This window comes from Dendrobates tinctorius, unplaced genomic scaffold, assembly GCF_039654945.1.
Source record: "Dendrobates tinctorius isolate UK_male_01 unplaced genomic scaffold, ASM3965494v1 ptg000006l, whole genome shotgun sequence".
Lineage (NCBI taxonomy): Eukaryota > Metazoa > Chordata > Amphibia > Anura > Dendrobatidae > Dendrobates > Dendrobates tinctorius.
Genome location: NW_027361674.1, coordinates 2,077,292 through 2,099,569, shown reverse-complemented (window position 1 = coordinate 2,099,569; position 22,278 = coordinate 2,077,292). Strand labels below are relative to the sequence as shown.

Sequence of the window (22,278 nt, the reverse complement as noted above, 5' to 3'; positions counted from 1 at the left end):
TAGTTCAGGACTTAACATCAGCTTACGGCTATAGAAACTGCTTAGTCATGGGGACGGGGAGATAGGAACCCAGGAGGGAAATTCCCAGCGAGAGAGGGGATAAATAGGACTGGTTGGGGTTCCAGAGGCTAGGCTAGTCCTGGGAGGAGCTCAGCAGAGGAAGACTCAGGACAGAAGATGGAGAACGGTGAAGAGCTCGACCAAGGGACTGACAGGAGAAGACAGTCAGGGGGTGGCCCTGACTCGACGTACCGCAGGACAGACGAGGCCCCGGGGGTACCGATTGGACGACGACCTCGGGCAGGTCAAGCGCTGGCAGTAGATTGGTCTAGGACAGCCCCAGCGAAAGATCCACGAGGAACGTCATCACGACTAAAGGAAAGGTGAAAGGTACCCAGGCCTGGAAACGGAGAGCTGTAAAGGAACTGCGGTGCATGGCTAAGGTCGTCAAGAGGACGGCCAATAAACCCGGATCTGTTACAACTGAATTCTGCCTCCATCTCGTCTTTGCATCGTCCGGTCATGGTAAGCAGTGGACCACCCCCCAATCCGGGCCACCACTACAACTATACCACAGTATACATGAGCTTTATATAGAGCTTCCCGTATGTACAATGTCCATTTGGACATAATACACACTGATGTCCTTAATTCATAGAAATTAATTGAATCTGTAAAGAGAATCTTTTATTTTTATAGAAAAATAAAATATTACAGAAAGTCTATCAGGGCAAAATGCACATCGCCGTATAGGATGGCTTATCCAAAGAATAATCACCCTTTTTTCCCCTAAATCCATTGTGTTGATGTCCAGAAAGCCGAATTTTATGTGGTTTGTAAATTAGATACTCAATGCACCGTGGAATAACTGACATAAGGAAGGCGCTCTGGACCACTGAGCAGCGATGATGATGCACTGAGCTCATACTATGCATACAATTTCAGTCGTTTTTCTGGATATAAGCACAGTGAATCTGAGTAAGCAAATATAAGGGCACATACCCATTTGCGAGAAAAAAGGTCCGATTTCCGGACTGAAAAAACGGACGAGTGCTATGCGAGTGTCATGCTAGTGTCATTAGATTTCCGTGCGATTTTTCCACAGAACATCCGTATGACATGTGTGGCGCCCCTGAGGGTTCAGTCGCCAGGAGGAGGTGCAGTACCTCTGTGAGGTGTGGTACCCCACTATTTAGGTAAGGTGAAGACACCTGACCACACTCCAACACTCACATCCCACACGCACACCAGTAGTGTAGCAGAGCAACCTTTGTGGATCCCTGCTTGGAACACAAAGAGTGCTGGGAGGTGGGTGGAGCTTAGGCTGCACAAGAGAGCAGGAGAATATTAGGAAAAGGTCAGTTGGTGAAAGAAGATCCCCTGAGAGGGATGGAGTGAAGGAAGTGCTGCAGCAGACTCCTGTGACCTGGAGCTGCTGGCACAGGAAAGAGCCATAGAAAGCCTGATTCTTCAGAAGGAAGATAGTTCTCTTCTCCTTACGTTCCGTACTAAACTAAGGACTAGGGTCAGAGCAGAGCCCTTCCTCAAGTTTGAAGCGCATGGCCGGGGTCCGGACCCCAAGGTTGTATGGATACTGATGTTCCTGCAGCAGAAACCGGAGAAATAGAAGTCGTCACCACTTTATTCCCATCTAAGAATTGGGGGCACAACAGCAACGTGGGTGAGCCGGGACATGATAGCAAGGAGTCACCGAAGCAGGCTACAGTTGTCTGCCGTACAATTAGAGTTCTACGTAACATCAAGAAGGAGGAACTTGAGTTTAATACGCAACTACAAGTACTTCAGATTAGGCGCTAGTGTGGAGACGTTCAGAGAAGGCACATGTTGGAGGAGTGCTGGAAAGGTGTACTTTACCTTGCCTAGGAGTTAGATCCATAATAATAAAATTACTTCTCTTTATTAAATTGTAAATAGGACAGGACAAAAAATGGGGAACTGTGCAAGGAACAATCAAAAAGTGCAATAGTATAAGTGCTCATACAAGCAGGACCCGCCCCAGTCAGCCTGAACCATCATATACCAAGATAGATGCATATATTTCCTGTGTTAATGCTCCATATGAGGAGCATTATATATCTTGCATAAAAAGGGAAACAATGCCCATCAGCTATCACACAGGATAAATCTGTGCACTATCACAAAAGAAGGTAACTAGAGGGGTTAACAAATAAACAATACTACCCTCGGGCCATATAAACCATATCTTACATATATAGAAAGACGGAGGATGGTGCAGCAAACAATGCCCAAATTGCACCAGCAGGCAATTACCCGCCCTAAGAAAATAGGGACCCAAATCGTTACCTTAATGAGGCTCCAGGATGACCGGGCAGACCGCTCGTTCCCCGACGCGCGTTTCGGAGCGATAAGCTCCTTCCTCAGGGGGCATAAATATCAGCCACAAAAGCATCTTATTTAAATGCGCCTGCCGGAAGTGCCGCAGCACGCGCCGTCCATCCCTCCCCCCTGCGGACACATCCCCCACCGGTGACGAGGCCGGAAGCACGTGGGCCCACGTGATCCGGCACCCGACGTCGGCAGGATACGCCACACCAGGGGAGGAGAGTGCGCGCATGCGCAGTATGATTGAAGCTCCGGCGGCCATATTGCAAGAGGGCCGATAAATGGATTCTACCCACAACAATACACCATGATGTGAATTTTGGCACATCTATTGAGACATTTTGATCTTTTATCCATATTTGTATGCAGATATTATGTTTTGATACCTTGCAGTGTAACACACCTATATGGGACATTTTGTGCTAATTGGGGGATAGTATTGGGCCCCCTTATCTGGGTATTGAGTCTGTGAATATGATTATTATACATATGAGATTATTTGGTATTATTGTGGTTCTTATGTATTTGTGGGGTTATATGGGACATACTATACATTATAGATAATCCTGTTTTGGATGTAATAATATATTTAATAATAGGGAGTATTTAGACAGGTAAAACTTTTTTATAGTTTTGTATACTGTCTCATACCCCCCCCCCCCTTTTTTCATCCCCCCCTTTTTCCTCATTTTTCCTCATCTTACCTCCTCCCTTTTCTCTCCCCCCCCCCCCTCTCTTCCTTTCCCACTTGTCTTTCCTCTTCTTTCCCCTCCTTCCTCCTTCCGTCTCCCCCTCTTTAATAATCATGGTTCTTATTAAGGTTACCATAATAACCGAGGATTGGATCTCAGTATGTTAAATGACCTTATATATAATGATTTTATTATGTTATGTTGTTTTTTGCTCCGCTCACATGGTTTTGCATTGGTGTATTGTTGTGGGTAGAATCCATTTATCGGCCCTCTTGCAATATGGCCGCCGGAGCTTCAATCATACTGCGCATGCGCGCACTCTCCTCCCCTGGTGTGGCGTATCCTGCCGACGTCGGGTGCCGGATCACGTGGGCCCACGTTCTTCCGGCCTCGTCACCGGTGGGGGATGTGTCCGCAGGGGGGAGGGATGGACGGCGCGTGCTGCGGCACTTCCGGCAGGCGCATTTAAATAAGATGCTTTTGTGGCTGATATTTATGCCCCCTGAGGAAGGAGCTTATCGCTCCGAAACGCGCGTCGGGGAACGAGCGGTCTGCCCGGTCATCCTGGAGCCTCATTAAGGTAACGATTTGGGTCCCTATTTTCTTAGGGCGGGTAATTGCCTGCTGGTGCAATTTGGGCATTGTTTGCTGCACCATCCTCCGTCTTTCTATATATGTAAGATATGGTTTATATGGCCCGAGGGTAGTATTGTTTATTTGTTAACCCCTCTAGTTACCTTCTTTTGTGATAGTGCACAGATTTATCCTGTGTGATAGCTGATGGGCATTGTTTCCCTTTTTATGCAAGATATATAATGCTCCTCATATGGAGCATTAACACAGGAAATATATGCATCTATCTTGGTATATGATGGTTCAGGCTGACTGGGGCGGGTCCTGCTTGTATGAGCACTTATACTATTGCACTTTTTGATTGTTCCTTGCACAGTTCCCCATTTTTTGTCCTGTCCTATTTACAATTTAATAAAGAGAAGTAATTTTATTATTATGGATCTATGGTCGCAATTTTTTACTGTGGTTTCCACAATTCTTGGTGTATACATCAGCGATTGATTCTATTTTGTCCAAACAGAGTGACACCTATGAGGAATGATATATAATATATTTAGGATGCGGCTCTGTACCGTTGCTATTATAACTTGCCTAGGAGTTGGCTGAGCCCCTGACCAGGAGGACACGGCACTGAAGCAGGCATCTGTGTGCACCAGACTGTTAGTAAAGCCTTGGAACTACATGCCCTTGTGTCCTCCACTTATTCTTGCGCCTTACACCCAGCACTGCTATATCTACTTCTTTACACCATCTCCCCACTTACCAACCTCATCTACTCTGCCCTGGGACTACAGCTCCACCTGTGGGGGGCTTCAACATCATTGCTGCACCATATCTTTCCCAGAGAAGCAACCGTGCAGCGCTGGTCAAACTGACCAGAAACCATAGGTGGCGTAACGAATCATCTCAATAACTTTATGCTGGGATGATTTAGCGAATCCTGCTTTGAGCAGGGTGTTGGACCAGATGGCCCAGGAGGTCCCTTCCAACTCTACGATTCTATAATTCTATGCCCGTCACTCTACCCCTTTTACATTGACCGCCTGAGGCCACGGACCGAGTCACAGCCACTGTGACACTTCCCTGAGATACCGGCCCGGTACAGAGTACCCCACGGCCTCTGGGGCGAGTCAACATGCATATGCAATCCGTATGTAATGCGATTTTAAGAGATGAATAAAGATGGCAAAACTGTGTGTTCTTTTATTTCATTAAAATATTCTGCTTGTGTATGTGTTTATTTAACCCTTTACAAACTTCAGGATTAGTAATGGATAGGTGTCTTATTGACAACTCTCCATTTCTAAGCCAGGCTTAATGTCACCTTACAATACAAAGGTGACATTAACCCCTTATTACTCCATGTGCCAGCCCTACAGGGCAATGGGAAGAGAGAGGCTAAGTGCAGGAATTGGCGTCTTACAGATGTGCCTTTTCTAGGGTGGCTGGGGGCAGGTGTTTTTAGCCGGGGGGGCAATAACCATGGTCCCTCTCTTGGCTATTAATATTTGCCCTCAGTCACTGACTCCCTCCCTGGCGCAGAAATTTGCGCGGGAGCCACACAATTTTTTCCCGTGAATATATTCTTTTTTTAAATACCTACAACTCCCAAATTTTACACACATATACTACTAACACTATTAGTCACTGACATATATAAATCTAACTGTTCTGCAATGGTTTACTGTATTTAAACCATGTATCCTATACTGTCTGCAATGATTTTTCAGAAGCCGACAAAGGAATTAATGCCTATTCTACCATGTATCTCTCTATGAAATATAAAGATATATATATGTGGCGCCCCTGAGGCTCGGTCGCCACAGAGGTACTGCACCTTCTCCTAAGGTGTGGTGCCCCACCATCCAGGTAAGGTGGGAACTCCTTTCCACACTCCAACACTCGCACCCCACACAACAGGGTAGTTCTGCACAACCACACTGCTGCTGAGTGCTTAGAGAGTAGCAGAGCACCTTTGGTGGTTCCCTACTTGGAGCACTGGATGTGCTGGGAGGTGGGTGGAGTTAAGATACATAAAAGAGTGGGAAAGTGTAGGATGTGAGGTTCAGTCTGGCAGAAGGTCAGGCGGGTAGGAAGTCACTCAGACAAGAGTGAGGATCCCTGGAAGAAGGGATGGAGGAAGGAGTGCTGCAGCTGCCTCAGCGATCTGAGCCAGCTGGCACGGGAAAGGAAAGAAGGAGAAAGATGTAGAACTGAAACCTAAGCTTCCATAAGAGAGAGAAAGACAAGTACGGAACGAAGGAGTAGGAGAACAGAGAGGATGTGGGTTAGAAGAGGAACCCTGCCTATAGGTTCTCAGCACAAGGCCGGGGCCCGGTCCCCGAGGTTGTATGGACACTTATGGTTCTGCAGCAGACACCGGTGGAGTAGTTGGCTGTAAATGCACTACTCCCATCTAAGACTTGGGGCACAACAGCAATTGGATAGAGAGCCGGGACTCAGGAGAAGGGGGTCCCCGAAGCAGGCTACAGCTGGCTGCCGTACAAGTAGAGTTCTTGGGAATATCTGTCAGGAGGAACTCCAACGTACCACGGTACTGGAGATCTTCCCACTTAGAGGTGCTATAGAGAAGACGTTCAGGAAAGGCACATAAGTTGGTGGAGTGTTGCAGGGGAGCGTTCCATCTTGCCTGGGGGTTGACTGAGTCGCTGACTCGGAGGGGACGGCCCGGAGGCAGGCACCCTTGTGTACCGCAGACTGAGTAAAGCTTTGGAACTACAAGCCCCGGTGTCCTCCATTCATTCTTGCGCCAACCTGCCCAGCACCGCTACATCTGGGTACCATCCTTTACACTACCTGCGCCTCTCCTCACCCATTGCAACTACATGGCCCTGGGGTTACAGCTTCACCTGTGGGGAGCTACACCATCTATGCTGCAACACACCACCAGCCCCAGAGGATCCGCATGCGGCGTTCGGCCTAACATCTCACTTGCTGAACACCACAGGAGGCGTCACGAACCATTCCACTTAAACTACATTACAAGTTTCTACTGATTACTTGGGCGCCCATGGCCACGGACCGGGTCACCGCTGCTGTGACACATTCCCCTGATACCGGCCCGGTACAGAGTACCCCACAGCCCTGGGAGGGTGACCCATATATACACTATATATATATATATATATATATATATAGAAAATATAAGAGAATTGGGATCCAGCAAAAACATGAAAGTTCACCAGAATTATAAAATCTTCTTCTTTATTTATCCATTAATTCATATAAAAAATGTATGAGGAACTCCAAACAATTGGTAACATTCCAGCAAGGGACTACATGTTTCAGCACTATGTGCCTTCTTCACGGTCCTATTTGAACTGAGCTCCAACACTGACAATATATCCTCCTTTATGGAACATATTCAAATGATCCTTAATTAAAAGCAGTGAAACAAACCAATTAAAAACACCTGAGTAGATGGTTGAAACTCAGTTCAAAAATATTGCTAGAAAAATACATATATTGAACATGTTTTATACATAGACCAATGAAATAAACATTTGGTAATAAATCAACAGTGATATGGAATGACTGCCACACAAAAAAATATTAAAAATTATTGGACATATATGAAAAAAATATACATCATGTAGTAGGCACGATCTAAATGTCAGAGACGATCGTCTATGACATTTAGATCGTGCCTACTACATGATGTATATTTTTTTCATATATGTCCAATAATTTTTAATATTTTTTTGTGTGGCAGTCATTCCATATCACTGTTGATTTATTACCAAATGTTTATTTCATTGGTCTATGTATAAAACATGTTCAATATATGTATTTTTCTAGCAATATTTTTGAACTGAGTTTCAACCATCTACTCAGGTGTTTTTAATTGGTTTGTTTCACTGCTTTTAATTAAGGATCATTTGAATATGTTCCATAAAGGAGGATATATTGTCAGTGTTGGAGCTCAGTTCAAATAGGACCGTGAAGAAGGCACATAGTGCTGAAACATGTAGTCCCTTGCTGGAATGTTACCAATTGTTTGGAGTTCCTCATACATTTTTTATATGAATTAATGGATAAATAAAGAAGAAGATTTTATAATTCTGGTGAACTTTCATGTTTTTGCTGGATCCCAATTCTCTTATATTTTCTATTTGTTGGGGCATACTCCCTGCCTGGATCCGTGCAGAATATAAGGTGAACACCGACTATTGCATTAAGAGGAACTCCTTTATGGTGAGCTGGCTATATGTTCTTTACATTGTTTGAATATGTATATTATATATATACACACACACACACACACACACACTGTATATATGTATATATATATATCACTGACACATTATATATATATATATACACACACACACACCTATTCTATGTGTATACATGTATTCTATCTTTTCTATTATAACGTGTCAGCGTGATTTTACTGTATAGTCGCAAATGAATTGCTGCCTTTTCAAAGGACACCGGTGCATAAAAATCGGACAGCACTCGCCAATTTTTTTCTCACACCCATTGAGTTGCATTGGCAAGTCTCGTCTGAGAATCGCAGCAATGTGCAGCGTGCTGCGATTTTTTTCTCAGTCCGATTTCGGCTGAGAAAAAAACTCGTAAATGAGATGTCACCTTTCGAACATTGGTCCGAGTGCAATCCCATTTTTTATCGGATTGCACTTGTCTGTATTTCTCGCGAGTATGAGCCCTAAAGGTGAGAATATCCTTAGGGCACGCACACTAAATGGCAATATGCAGAGTTTAGAATGTTATTTTGCTTTGCAGACAATCCATAAAGGTATTTCCAGACTGAAGGAACATTTTTTCAATCACTTAATGTGACTTCAGAATGCCGTATTGCTGCAATGTGCAGTGTCTGGATTTCCCTGTCTTCCAGTGTGAGAGGACGGTCATATGCCAACTAGATTCTCATCCGATTGTCTCAAGAGAACATTACTTGGATTGTCCCATTTCAGTTAAAGGGAATCTCGGAGCATCATCAAGGCCCCCCCAAACTGTCACCATATGTTTATTGATACTTTATACAGTTACTGACAACCCCTTTTTGTTTTGCTCCCTACAGTATGGTATATATTGCTTGACTATTTGTGAGCTCAGCAAGGAGTTCCGCTTACACTGGCAAAACTGCTGAGCTCCCTGATTAGCGGTCAAATGGAGTCAGCGTCGCAGCAAATACAAGACAGCAGTAGCAGTGGCAGATACATGACAGTACATGGGGACAGTGAGCACAGCACAATTTTATTAATCAATCTACGCCCAGGGTTTTGGATTAACTGAAAGTGAAGTGAAGTTAATGAGAATCTAGTCGGCACATGACTGCCCTCTTTCTTTGGAAGTGGAGGGGAACCTTGCAGAGTGCCACTGTACATTATGATGGCTCATCAATTTGCAGTCAGAGTTACTGCATATATTTCTCTTAAGCCCCGAGTGCCCCTTACTTGGACAGACCACCCCCGGGTTAGCCCCCCCTTAGTGAGAATTTGGGTAAAAAATGATTACATTCGTTAGATCGGGGGTGGTCTTGGACAGCCCCTTCTCATTCCTGATGTTTAGTTCCATTAAAATAACAGTACTTATACTCACTGCTGTTCCAGCGGTGTCGACACTTGCATCCTCAGGGCTCGTGTGAGGTTGTTATATTACATGAGTCCTGTGCCCAATCAGCGCCGGCTGGAACAACACCAGAGAAAAGTATAGGTGTTTATATTTTAATTGGGCCAAACATGAGGAACAAGACAGAGTTGTCCAAGTAATGAAAAATAGAAAAAAAAAGCTCCAACATCATGCTACGTCTTTGGGTTCTTAGAAATAGATATAGATGAAAACTATGTGGAACAAGCTGCAAACAGATCCCCAGTGAGTCCGTTCTATAATATGCTCCACCAGGTGTACAGTGATATCCTATAGAAGCTTTTGCTAAATTACAACATGAGGTGAAGCACAGCATGATTTTTCTTCTGTTGGATTCTGAAGAATGAGTACAAGACCTAGAAAGTTCCACAACTTCCTCCATTTACTTCACTGAAAACTGATGGCCATGCATATCCATATCATAAATGCCTGAGAAATTCCCCTTCATAGAGAACCTGTCGGCATGTTTTTGTTTTTTTTAAATTCGTTTATTGAACCTCAGGACACAAAGAATGTACAACATACACAATGGCTTATGATAACAAGCATTATACATAGCACACATGTTTCCGTCCATTGTAAAATATAATGCAGAGAAATTGCACACTCTTATAAACAACGTAGTATGTACATATCCTTCCAAGCATACATAAAGGATAATTGGCTATACATTTTCCAGCATGTATATCAATCCAATTTCACAAACCTTGTCTTATCATTCAGAAATAAAATCTAACTAAAATTCCTAAACTACAGCTACCACTACATCAACTAGTATCTACTATTTCCGCAGCCTGGTCTCCTATATCGTATTATGTCGCATGTGATGTCTCAGCCTTGCAAAGTAAGATGAGAGGAATTCCACCTCTCCCAAATCTTTTCAAATTTACCCGGGCATCCCCTATTTTGGTATAACGTGCGCTCATATGGAACAATTGAATTTACCAACTCGATCTAAGATCTAAGGGAAGGACATGAACCCCCCCCATCCACCGCAATGCCAGCACCTTCCGTGCCATAAACAGCATCTCGCGCAGGATGACCCCAGTATAGCGATCCCAAATCTCCTCCTCCCATACTCCAAAAAAGCAGACCAATGGCTCTAGAGGGACAGGGGCCTGCACCAGGGGCGTCAGTAGTGTAGTCACCTCTTTCCAGGAATGTAGGATAATGGGACATTGCCACACCATATGGATAAAATCAGCATCTGGCGAGTGACATCGCATACATTCTGATGATTGAAGCCGACTCATCCTAAAAAGTCGCATCGGAGTCAAATATGATTGATTTATTATATATAATTGTATCATTCTGTTATTAATAAATAATGATACTCCAATCGGAGATTCCAGAATCTCCTCCCACTCCTCTCTTTGCGTATTAGGGATGAGTCGTTCCCACTTCCTCTTAATAGAGCTTATGGCCGATTCTGCCCCTACTGACAGCATGTATGTATATAAAGAGGATATGAGACCCTGGGGACCCTGCGAATTAAGGATTCCTATCAGAGGTAAAGATGAAATAGTACGGCCCACACCCCTACATCTCATGTGTGATTGAAGAGCCGACCTCAGCTGCAGATAGCGAAAAAATTGAGATCTCGGAATATCATGTGTGACCTGTAATTGTTCAAAAGACTTTAAGATCCCTTGGTCATACAAGTCTCCCATTGAAGAGACGCCACACTGAATCCAAAAAACAGTGGATGGGTGATTCAGTAACTCTGGAAAATAGTTATTATTCCACAGGGGCATTTCAGCTATAAAATCCTTAAACCCAATTACGTTCCTGATTTGTCTCCATATTAATCGTGCCAGCCGGAGCAGGGGCAGCAGACATGGGACTTTAGTTTTCTCTAAAGGGCATGTCACACTAAGAGATATCGCTAGCAATATCGCTATAACTAGTGACGTTATAGCGATATTGCTAGCGATATCGCTGTGTCTGATACTTACCTACGACCAGCTCCCCCGCTGGTTATCGCTGATCGCGCGAGAACGTTCAGGACTGTTTCTCGTCGTCAGCTTCCTGTGGCGCTTCCTGCTGTGAGGACGAGCGACGCGTGGAGCCGGGCGGGAGGACGCAGGATCGCCTGGTGTGACAGGTAAGTAGCGATCCCCGTCCCCAGCGATGTCGCTAGTGAGATCTGCCTGTGTGGCAGCTCACTAGCGACCACTTAGCGATGTACCAGCGATCCTGACCGCGTCATATCGCTGGTCGGGATCGCTGGTACATCGCTAAGTGTGACAGTACCTTAACTCAAGGAAACCTAACGGGCAATCAGTCTGTGCAGCATGAAGCAAGTGACTTTCAGAATTGGGGAGGCAATTACCCGGCATCCATTTACTTAAAGCTTTAGCCTGCCCAGCTAAGTAGTATAGGAAAAAATCTGGCAACGCCGCCCCGCCTCCCTTCTTTGGTCTTTGTAAAGTGGACAATTTAAGTTTGGGCCTAGTTTTCCCCAATATAAAAGGACGTGACCAGGGAATTGAGATGAACAAAAAAGGACCTGGGCACCGCTACCGCACTATGCTGAAGGGAGCAGCTAAACTTAGGGAGTAATATCATTTTAATCAGGTTAATGCATCCGGCCACAGACAATGGGAGCCTACTCCAAGATGCAAATTTAACTTTAACTAGTTCCAGCAATGGGTGGACATTAAGTTGTAGATCAATCATACTATTGTTAGATACGTGGATGCCCAAATATTTAAAACTAGATACAGTAGGCAGCGAGGAGACAGCCTCCAGCTGGGGCATCGGAAAGGGGTAACAGGGCAGACTTTCCCCAATTTATATGTAAACCGGAATATTTACTGAATTTATCTATAAGGGATATCACCTGTGGCAAAGTTTCTTCCACATCATTCAAGAATATCACCATGTCATCAGCATATAGGCCTATGGTATCCACCCTACCTGCTATATCTATACCTTGGTTGTTAGGGGAGGACCTTATACGTAATGCTAGTGCCTCAATCGCAAGGGCGAAGAGGGCCGGGGAAAGAGGGAAACCCTGACGGGTTCCCCTATGCAATGCGAAAGACTCAGATATAGAGTTATTTATTATAATACGGGCCTTGGGTTTCATATATAATATTTTGATCCATGTTATAAATTTATTGCCAAAGCCATACCTTTGCAAACATGCGGAGAGGAAAGGCCATTCAAGAGAGTCAAAAGCCTTGGCAGCATCTAACGATGCCAATGCCCATCTGTTGTCTGGCATTAGGGAGCTATATTGGACTATTGACTGGACTCTTCTGATGTTAATGGAAGTACTTTTACCAGGCATAAAGCCCGTTTTATCAGGATGTATAAGGTTCAATATAATTGAATTCAGTCTAGTAGCTAGGATCTTGGTGAAAATTTTATAGTCCACATTTAATAACGAAATGGGGAGATAGGATCCACATTCCAAAGGGTCCTTCCCCTCCTTCCGAAGCACTATGATGCTAGCCTCATAAAAGGACTCAGGCATAGGATTCCCTTCCCAAATTCCCCGAAATACCTTCACCAAAAGTGGCGTCAATATATCCCGGTATTTCCTATATAATTCAATAGGGAACCCATCAGGTCCAGGGGCCTTCCCAGAAGCCATGTCTGTGATAACATTTTCTATCTCCTCTGCGGTGAACACGGCGTCCATAAGGGCTCGCTGTTCAGGATCTAATGTGGGGAATGATAAATCTGACAAATAGTCTAAACACCCCAAAGTGTCAAAGCCACTTTTAGATTCATATAGTGACCTGTAGTAGTCCTGAAACAGCCAAGAATCTCTTCGGTCGAAGACACCAATATACCGTCCGCCCTACGAATCTGTAATATTGTGTTAGAGGTGCTATGTTGGTGTGGCGCCCCTGAGGGTTCAGTCGCCAGAGAGGTACTGCACCTCCTCCTGAGGTGTGGTACCCACTCTCCAGGTAAGATGGTAACACCTTGCCAGCCTCCAACACCTGCATCCCACACAACATAGTAGTGTAGCAAAGCACCTTTGGTGGCTCCCTGCTTGGAACATGAAGAGTGCTGGGAGGAGGGTGGAGCTTAGACTGCACAAGAGAGTGGGAGAATATTAGGACTAGGTCAGTCTGTGAGAGAAGCTCCCCTGAGAGGGATGGAGTGATAGAATCAGGCTTTCTATTTCTCTTTCCCATGCCAGCAGCTCCAGGTCACTGAAGTCTGCTGGCATGGGAAAGAGAAATAGAAAGCCTGATTCTCCAGAAGGAAGAAAGATTAGTGCGGAACGTAAGGAGAAGAGTACTAAGGACTAGGGTCAGAGCAGAGCCCTTCCTCAAGTTCTAAGCGTATGGCCGGGGTCCGGTCCCTGAGGCTGTTTGTGAAACTAATGTTTCAGCAGCAGACACCGGAGGAATAGGAGCTGTGACCACTCTATTCCCACCAAAGACTCGAAGACACGGTGGCAACCTATGCGTGAGCCGGGACATGACGGATGGAGTCCCTGAAGCAGGCTACAGTCACTTGTCATGCGAGTAGAGTTCCAAGGAACATTTGAGAGGAGGAACTTGGGTTTAACATACAACTACAAGTACTTCAGTTTAAGCGCTAGTGAGGAGACGTTCAGAACAGGCACACGAAAGGGAGAGCTGGAAAGGTTAATTCCATCTGCCTGGGAGTTGGCTGAGCCCCTGATCTGGAGACCGCAGCATTGAAGCGGGCACCTGTCTGTGCCAAGAACGTGAGTAAAAGAACTGGAACTGCATTCATCTGTCTCCTTGCCTTCTTCCTGCGCCAACCCACTCAGCACTGCTACATCTCTGTGCCTAACACTGCACCATCTACATCTCTTCACTATCTCCTCATTTGCCAACCTCATCTACTCTGCCCTGGGACTACAGCCCTACCTGTGGAGGGCTACAACATCATTGCTGCACCACACCATCTGTCCCAGAGAAGCAACCCTGCAGCGCTGGTCAAACTGACCAGAAACCACAGGTGGCGTCACGGATCATCCACTCATAAACTTTAATCAGCCATGCTCAACCCCTTTTACATGGACGCCCAGGGCCACGGACCGGGTCACCGCTACTGTGACACTTCCCTCTGAGATACCGGCCCGGTACCGAGTACCCCACTGCCCTGGCGGGCGATCCATTGGCGCACCAGATAGGCCAAAAATTTGCCCGTCTGGTTCCCCAATTCGAAATAGGATTGACGGGTAAAGAATAGTTTATGCTTAGATTTAGTGTCCACATGTTGAGTATATAACCTCTGGGCAGCCAACCACTCAATCCTGTTCCCACTGGTTTGGTTAGATATATATGTTGCCTCTGCGTCTTTCAGTCGTTGCTCCACCTCGTCATCCTTTCTTGAGGTTACCCGCTTAATATAAGAGGTCGTGGAGGACAAACAACCCCTCAGGTATGCCTTAAGGGCATCCCAAAATAAATTAATATCTTGAGGTTCCGGGTGGGACGCGATGAAGCAATGCAACTGATCAATCATTCTGTCAGGAGGCCCCATCAATTTTAACCAAAAAGGATTCAACTTCCAAGCTATCCCATTGTTTACCTGCCCATATTTGAGTTTAAGGATGACCGGACTATGGTCTGAGATCCCCCTACTTCCATGTTCTATATCAGTCACCGACATTGCCAGACCGCTAGAACCAAATATATAGTCTATGCGTGATAAAGAGCGTTTAGTGGATGAGTGGCAGGTATATTCCCTTAACTCAGGGTGACGCACCCTCCACAAATCCAACCACCCACCACCTCAGATAAATAATGACAACGGGATTGTAGTCGGTGGAGAGAACCCCCCAGTCACTCCATCATCCAACCTCAATTTATCAAGGCAGTTGTTCATGACCATGTTAAAGTCTCCCATACAAATAACATCCGCGTCTGGGTAATTAAGGGCAAAACTCATTGCCTTCTGCAGAATGGATATACGAGCTGGGGGGGGGGGGTTATAAATACATAAGACTACATATTTCCTGGTGTTTATCAATGCATGGATGAAAATAAAACGACCCTCAGGATCCCTCCGTGTCTCCCTCGCTTCCCATCTGACGTCTTTATGTACAAACAGTGAGACCCCTCTCGAGTAGCTGGTGTGGAATGTATGGGCAGACCATTGTACCCAAGGCTTCTGCACGCACCGCGCTGTATCCCTAGTCAGGTTCGTCTCCACCAAGGCCACAATGTGAGGGCGATAATGTCTGACCTGTGAGAAAACCTTGATCTTTTTTCGAGGAGTTTTTATACCCCTCACAATCCATGTCATACATATCAACTCAGATCCCATATTTTACTCCGCTGAATATGGTGCATAATATTACCCGGCCAAAATTTAGAGACATCACCTAGAAACTGAAATTGTTGTCGACTGCGATTACTACCTAAAAAATACAAAAAACCACTACGGAAAAAAAACAAAGTGAATGAACAACAAACAACGCGGGAGCAGAGTCCTGTACTCCCATTACGAAGCGAACAAGGGGATACCATCACTGAGCTGGGTGAGCCCAGTGTCCGGTATTGTTGGTAACCTGGACGCTTTCGAGTAAAGCTCCAATCAGTCGATTAATAGAAAAATACCAACTAGCAATAGATACGTTAGGATTCCTTTGCAGCAGACCCTTTGTGAGACCGTAGCCACTCCGCCACCTCCGCTGGATCTGTAAAAAACAAAGTAGAACCCTCGTGGACCACCCGGAGCTGGGCCGGGTAAATCATCGAGTACATAACATTCCTCTCCCGTAGATGTCTTTTGACCTCCTTAAACTGCGCCCGTTGTTTCTGGAGTTCTATAGAGAAGTCTGGGAAAATCAAGATCGTGGCATTGTTGAACTTGATAGGGCTCTTTTGCCGCGCCAGACGCAGAGCCACGTCTCTATCCCTGCAGTTGAGGAGACGCGCCAGAAAAGGTCTAGGTGGGGCTCCAGGAGGAAGAGGCCTAGTAGGGACCATGTGAGCCCTTTCCACCACAAAGGTGGGGGAGAATTTGTCTCCCAAAGTGGTTTTAAGCCAATCTTCTAGGAATTTCTCCGGGTGTTGCCCTTCCGAACGCTCCGGTAGACCAATAATTCGGATATTATTCCGACGCATTCTATTCTCCAGGTCATCTGCTTTTTGCCTCCACGTGTTCATAGAGCCCACCACTTTCGTTAGTTTAGCTTCCATGGGTGTGATGGTGTCTTCTACCTGGGATACCCACGTCTCCACCTCCGTAATGTGACCCTTCGTGGCTTGCATATCTTGTCGGAGGCGTCCCACCTCGGTGTGCACATCCTCTATCTTCCCAGACAGAGACGTCCTGGTTAAGCAGATGGCCTGCATGAGTTGTTCAGACGCCTGCTTAAGGGTTAATTCCTCTTGCTCACTGTCCTCCCCACCCTCAGAAGGGTGGTTCTTACACTGAGCTTGTGAGGGATTATTTTTAAGAGATCTTGAGCCTCAAGCATGGTCTATTCTGGCATATTCCTTCAGCCTTTCAGCTGCCCCAGACCCCTTGGAATTACTCATTTCAATAGCAATAGGGCACAGCTGGATATTAGAGACAGTGTACTCTGGAGTCCCCTGAATCAAGCTTATAAATGGAGTGAGATTATCAGATTGTGGCTGCAGGGTCCCAGGAGCAGCACAGACCTGCAGAGTCACACAGGGAGGCAATGTCCCACTCCGAGCAGCAGACAAGGGCCCTAATAACCCGGGAGAGACCCTCAGGACCCCACAGGGACAGCAGTCAGAAAGGGATCCAAGTCCCTACAGTAATAGCGCTGGCAGGCCACGCGATTTGGCAAAGATGGGGACGCGGGGCCCAATCTTTCAGGGCACTCACCGCTTGTCCCTCACAAATATTCAGGGTGTCTGCACACCGTCCTTCAGCGCTGCAGAGATGGGAATCCGGCGCCGCGTCTCTCACAGGCAGAGCGCGTGCCTCCAAGATGGCCGCTGCCCCGTGCAGGCCCCGCCGGCCGCCTCGGTCTACACAGCCGCAGGCACCCAGGAATCTAATACCGCTCTCCTGCGGGGGTCCAGGAGCGCCCCAGCGTCCAGAGGGGTCGGAAGATAAGTAAATATGCTGCAGAAGTTAGAGGCTGCTGGCCGGATGCTTTCAGGATGGCAGGAGCTCTTGCCAAGCGTGTCCTCACTCCATCGCTACACAGCCACGCCCCTCCCTGTCGGCATGGTTTCTACATATGCAATTAGTGCTTTGATTCCAGGGCCGCTTCTTCCCCAGTAAAAATTGTACTATTTTATAGAGATCCCATTGGCCTGTTGTGAGAAATCTAGTGTAGAAGCCATATGAAAATCAGGCTGGAAGTGCACTGGGGGCATATCAATGCAATTGACTGCTTCTAACGCCCCGATGCACTCCCAACCTGATTTGCATATAACTTTACACTAAATTTCCCACTCTTAACTGACACATGGGATCTCTACAAAAAAATATATAATTTTATTGGGGGCAAGCACCTATACAGCCCTACAAATACTCCATATGTAAAATCATGCTGACAGCTTTCTTCAATACTTAGGTTTGGGCAGTGTGCATACGATGTGACATCTGTCATTATTACTGCAGTCATCTCACGAGTCTCTCCCCCCAGGCTGCTGCTCCTGCTCTCCGGCTGAGTGCAGTCAGTGCAGCCAGGGCTCTGAGTGCAGCGAAGGATGTGACACCTGCAGCTGCTGCAAGTGATTGACACTACACAAGGAACGACCAATTAGAGCAGATGTCACAGACTATGTCCAGTATGATCCGTGCTCCGGTGATTGCCATGTGTGCGGTGCGTGTGTAAGGCCGGGATCACACTACCGTGTGCGATGCGAGAAACTCGCATGAGTCTGTCACATCAACACCCTGTGCTACCGCCGGCACTCAGGACCGGAGCTGCGACTGCATGTATTTCTATGCAGCCATAGCACCGGTCCTGAGTGCCGGCGGTAGCGCCATGTGTTGATGCGAGAGACTCGTGTGACTTTCTCGCATCATACACGGTAGTGTGATCCCGGCATAATACCGTGATCAGGACAGAGCGGCCTTATATTAATATGAAGAACTAGATTTCTTGAAGAGGCGATACTTATTAATGGAAGCCTGATAAACTCATTACATGGAATTTTCCATACACATCACATATTATCTCTGCATATCACAGGCTACTTTATATTCCACCAATAAAAGTGTATTGTTACCAAAAAATATCTAGTCTTGAAAGATGGATGTATTGATTTTGTTTAGACCATCATCTATAAAGTGTAAAGACAAGAAATGTGTCCGCCACATGTTCATGACTTCTCTGCACATTGCCATTTATCCGATGCACACACCTGAGCTTCCGCCATTGTGCACGGAGCGTAAAAGTGCTGTATGGGGGCAGCGTGGCAGCTTTAGAACACTGTGTACAAGGAGCAGTCTATGTTACCCATAGCAACCAGTCACAGCGCAACTTTCACTGTAAAAGAGCACAATGAGAGATGAAAGCTGCACTGTGATTGGTTGCTATGGGCAGCAGACATTTTTTAATTTTCACACAGGTTCATGGTCGTACAGAGGCCGTATATCCTATAGTCTGGATACTTCTCTAACATGTGGTTAGTCTCCGGTTGCTTAAATAACATGAAACAATCGGCGAAGCTCAGGGGCTGGCTGGCAAATTTTAACCCTGGGGGGCAAGCACACAACAGTGGCCCATGAGTAGGGGCCCATCATTAAAAAGGTTGTCCGATCTTAAGCTACAAGTCTAAAGTCACTATATGTGAATCCTCACATCATGTGCACTGTGAGGATACTCTGGTGGTGGGAGCGGGCAGTTATGTGATCAAGTATGTGATTTATATACTGCTCAAAAAATAAAAGGGAACACTATTCCATTTGCAACAGGCTGTTTGTGTTCCTTTTATTTCTTTGAGCAGTATATATTCCCGGCCACATTTCAACTAGATTGTTTCTGGCCTTGCTCAATACAGGTGTAATAAGTGAGGCCGAGTAAGGCTAGTTGTCATGTATGCAAATCACATACCTGCAGTCCCACGCCCGCCAAATCACCACAGCACTGACTTGTAACTTAAAACTGGGCAACCCCTTTAACATGTTTACCTCCGGCTGCTTCATAGGCTATGTTCCTACTACTGTACTGCCTGCCTTAGAGCTGCTCAATGAAAAACCTGACAGTACTCGGATCAGCTCAGATTAGCATTTCTATTGATCAGGCAAATCACATATTTTTCTCTTGTATTATTTTTAAACTGTATACACATTTTCAGATATGTAGTAAAGCAAAGTATGTTATGCTTCTCATCATTATCGAAGATTTTTTCTTTTTACAATGCTCTATACCTGTCACACCTTGACCTGCCTACAGAACCTCAGATATCACATATAATTTTCAGTTTTAACATAGCCGCGAAGCATATTATGGTTTGCTACATGTGTACATGATCAGAACCAGTAGTAATAATAATAATAATAATCTTTATTTTTATATAGCGCTAACATATTCCACAGCGCTTTACAGTTTGCACACATTATCATCACTGTCCCAGATGGGTCTAACAATCTAAATTCCCTATCAGTATGTCTTTGGAATGTGGGAGGAAACCAGAGAACCCGGAGAAAACATACAAACTCCTTGCAGATGTTGTCCTTGGTGGGATTTGAACCCAGGACCCCTGCACTGCTATCCACTGAGCCACCATGCTGCAGCAGAATGAAGTGACAGAACCGTCAGTAGATGAATGCACTGCAGGGCCAGAACCACCATCAGTAGATGAATGCAGGGACAGAACCATCATCAGCAGACGAGCGCAGGGTCAGAAGCACCATCAGCAGACGAGCGCAGGGTCAGAAGCACCATCAGCAGACGAGCGCAGGGTCAGAAGCACCATCAGCAGACGAGCGCAGGGTCAGAAGCACCATCAGCAGACGAGCGCAGGGTCAGAAGCACCATCAGCAGACGAGCGCAGGGTCAGAAGCACCATCAGCAGACGAGCGCAGGGTCAGAAGCACCATCAGCAGACGAGCGCAGGGTCAGAAGCACCATCAGCAGACGAGCGCAGGGTCAGAAGCACCATCAGCAGACGAGCGCAGGGTCAGAAGCACCATCAGCAGACGAGCGCAGGGTCAGAAGCACCATCAGCAGACGAGCGCAGGGTCAGAAGCACCATCAGCAGACGAGCGCAGGGTCAGAAGCACCATCAGCAGACGAGCGCAGGGTCAGAAGCACCATCAGCAGACGAGCGCAGGGTCAGAAGCACCATCAGCAGACGAGCGCAGGGTCAGAAGCACCATCAGCAGACGAGCGCAGGGTCAGAAGCACCATCAGCAGACGAGCGCAGGGTCAGAAGCACCATCAGCAGACGAGCGCAGGGTCAGAAGCACCATCAGCAGACGAGCGCAGGGTCAGAACCACCATCAGCAGACGAACGCAGGGTCAGAACCACCATCAGCAGACGAACGCAGGGTCAGAACCACCATCAGCAGACGAACGCAGGGTCAGAACCACCATCAGCAGACGAACGCAGGGTCAGAACCACCATCAGCAGACGAACGCAGGGTCAGAACCACCATCAGCAGACGAACGCAGGGTCAGAACCACCATCAGCAGACGAACGCAGGGTCAGAACCACCATCAGCAGACGAACGCAGGGTCAGAACCACCATCAGCAGACAAATGCAGCGACAGAACCACTATCAGTAGATGAATGCAGCACCACGCTTACTACCATGGTCAATTTCAGTGTTAGATCAGCCCCATGATACACTTATATGACATGAACATGTACCTCCCAATATGTCCTTAACTATGGTAAGGAGATACTGGGAGTTGTTGTTACCTTCATCATCAGACTGTGGACCATACAGCGACCTCACTACTTAAGAGATGAAGTCAGTATTACAAACATTTACATCCTGGTACTGGAACGACAGCCAGGGCAGTGGGCAATACTCGGTACAGGGCCGCTCTTTAAAGCTGCAGTGTCACAGCGGTGGTGACCCGGTCCGTGGCCCTGGGCATCCAATAAAAGGGGTTTATTTACAAGGGAATGAAGAATAAAGAGGTTTTTGTAATGAGTTTGTGGCGCCACCCGTGGTATCTGGTCAATAGTGACCAGCGCTGCAGTGCAGATCCACTGGGACTGATGGTGATGCAGCAGTATTGGTAAAGCTCTCCACAGGCAGAGCTGAGTCCCAGGGCAGGTGAAAGATGTTGAGGAATAGATGGGATGTAGTAGGTAGCTGAGATGTAGCAGTGCTGAGAAGGTGATGCAGGAAGAATTCAAAGGACACAAGAGAGTGCAGTTTCTTTTACCTTTTACTGTGCTTTGTAGGTACAGTCCAGGATTCAGATTACAGATAGTACAGGAGTCGGCCAGCCTGGATGCAATTTGGGAATCTCTCTATACAGGTGGGTTTTGAGGTCTCCTTTCTAGCTCTATTCTGAATTACTTGTGGTTCTGAACTCTACTCAACTTGCTTTTTCTGTCCGCTACTTAGAACTCCACTTGCATGACAGGCAGCTGTAGCCTTCTTTCTCTGGCTCACACACACGTGCTGCTGTGTCAAAGAGTCTCAGCTGGGAACAGAGCATTTACAGACTCTGTTCCTCCGGTTTCTGCTGTGGGACCTTTAGTATCCACACAACCTCGGACTCAGGCGTCCGGTCTCTGCGCTGCAGCTTGGGGGTGAGCTCCTCTATAGCTGCAAGCCCCCAGCTCCTCTCCAACATCCTCCTTCTTCCCTGTCCACACTCTAACTAAACTAACTTCCTATTCCTGACCACAGAGAGCAGCTCCTCAGCAGTTAGGTTCAGAGCTCCCTCTGCTGGCCTGGAGTAGGAATTGTATTGTGGGCTGGAACTACCTGATAAAGAGATCCTTTCACTGCTTCAAGGCATGACATCACTCTCCCTTAGAGGGAGGTAAGGTCACTGTGGCAACCGTACTCCTGGGGGCGCCACAGTACCTTATAGATGATATACTTGATTGGAGTCATTCTGTTCCTTTTGTCTTCATGTAGTACAGGCACCATGATGAGATTTCATGCC

At 46.5% G+C, this 22,278-nt stretch overlaps 1 long non-coding RNA gene across 1 annotated transcript in view; it reads right to left on the bottom strand.

The window, feature by feature from the left end:
• The window catches only part of LOC141084766 (uncharacterized), a 36,661-nt gene extending 14,689 nt beyond the window's left edge, over positions 1-21,972 (bottom strand). The window contains exon 1 of the long non-coding RNA XR_012231103.1: positions 21,544-21,972. This is a non-coding gene — a long non-coding RNA (uncharacterized lncRNA). The remainder of the gene's footprint in view (positions 1-21,543) is intronic.
• Positions 21,973-22,278: the final 306 nt, after the last annotated feature.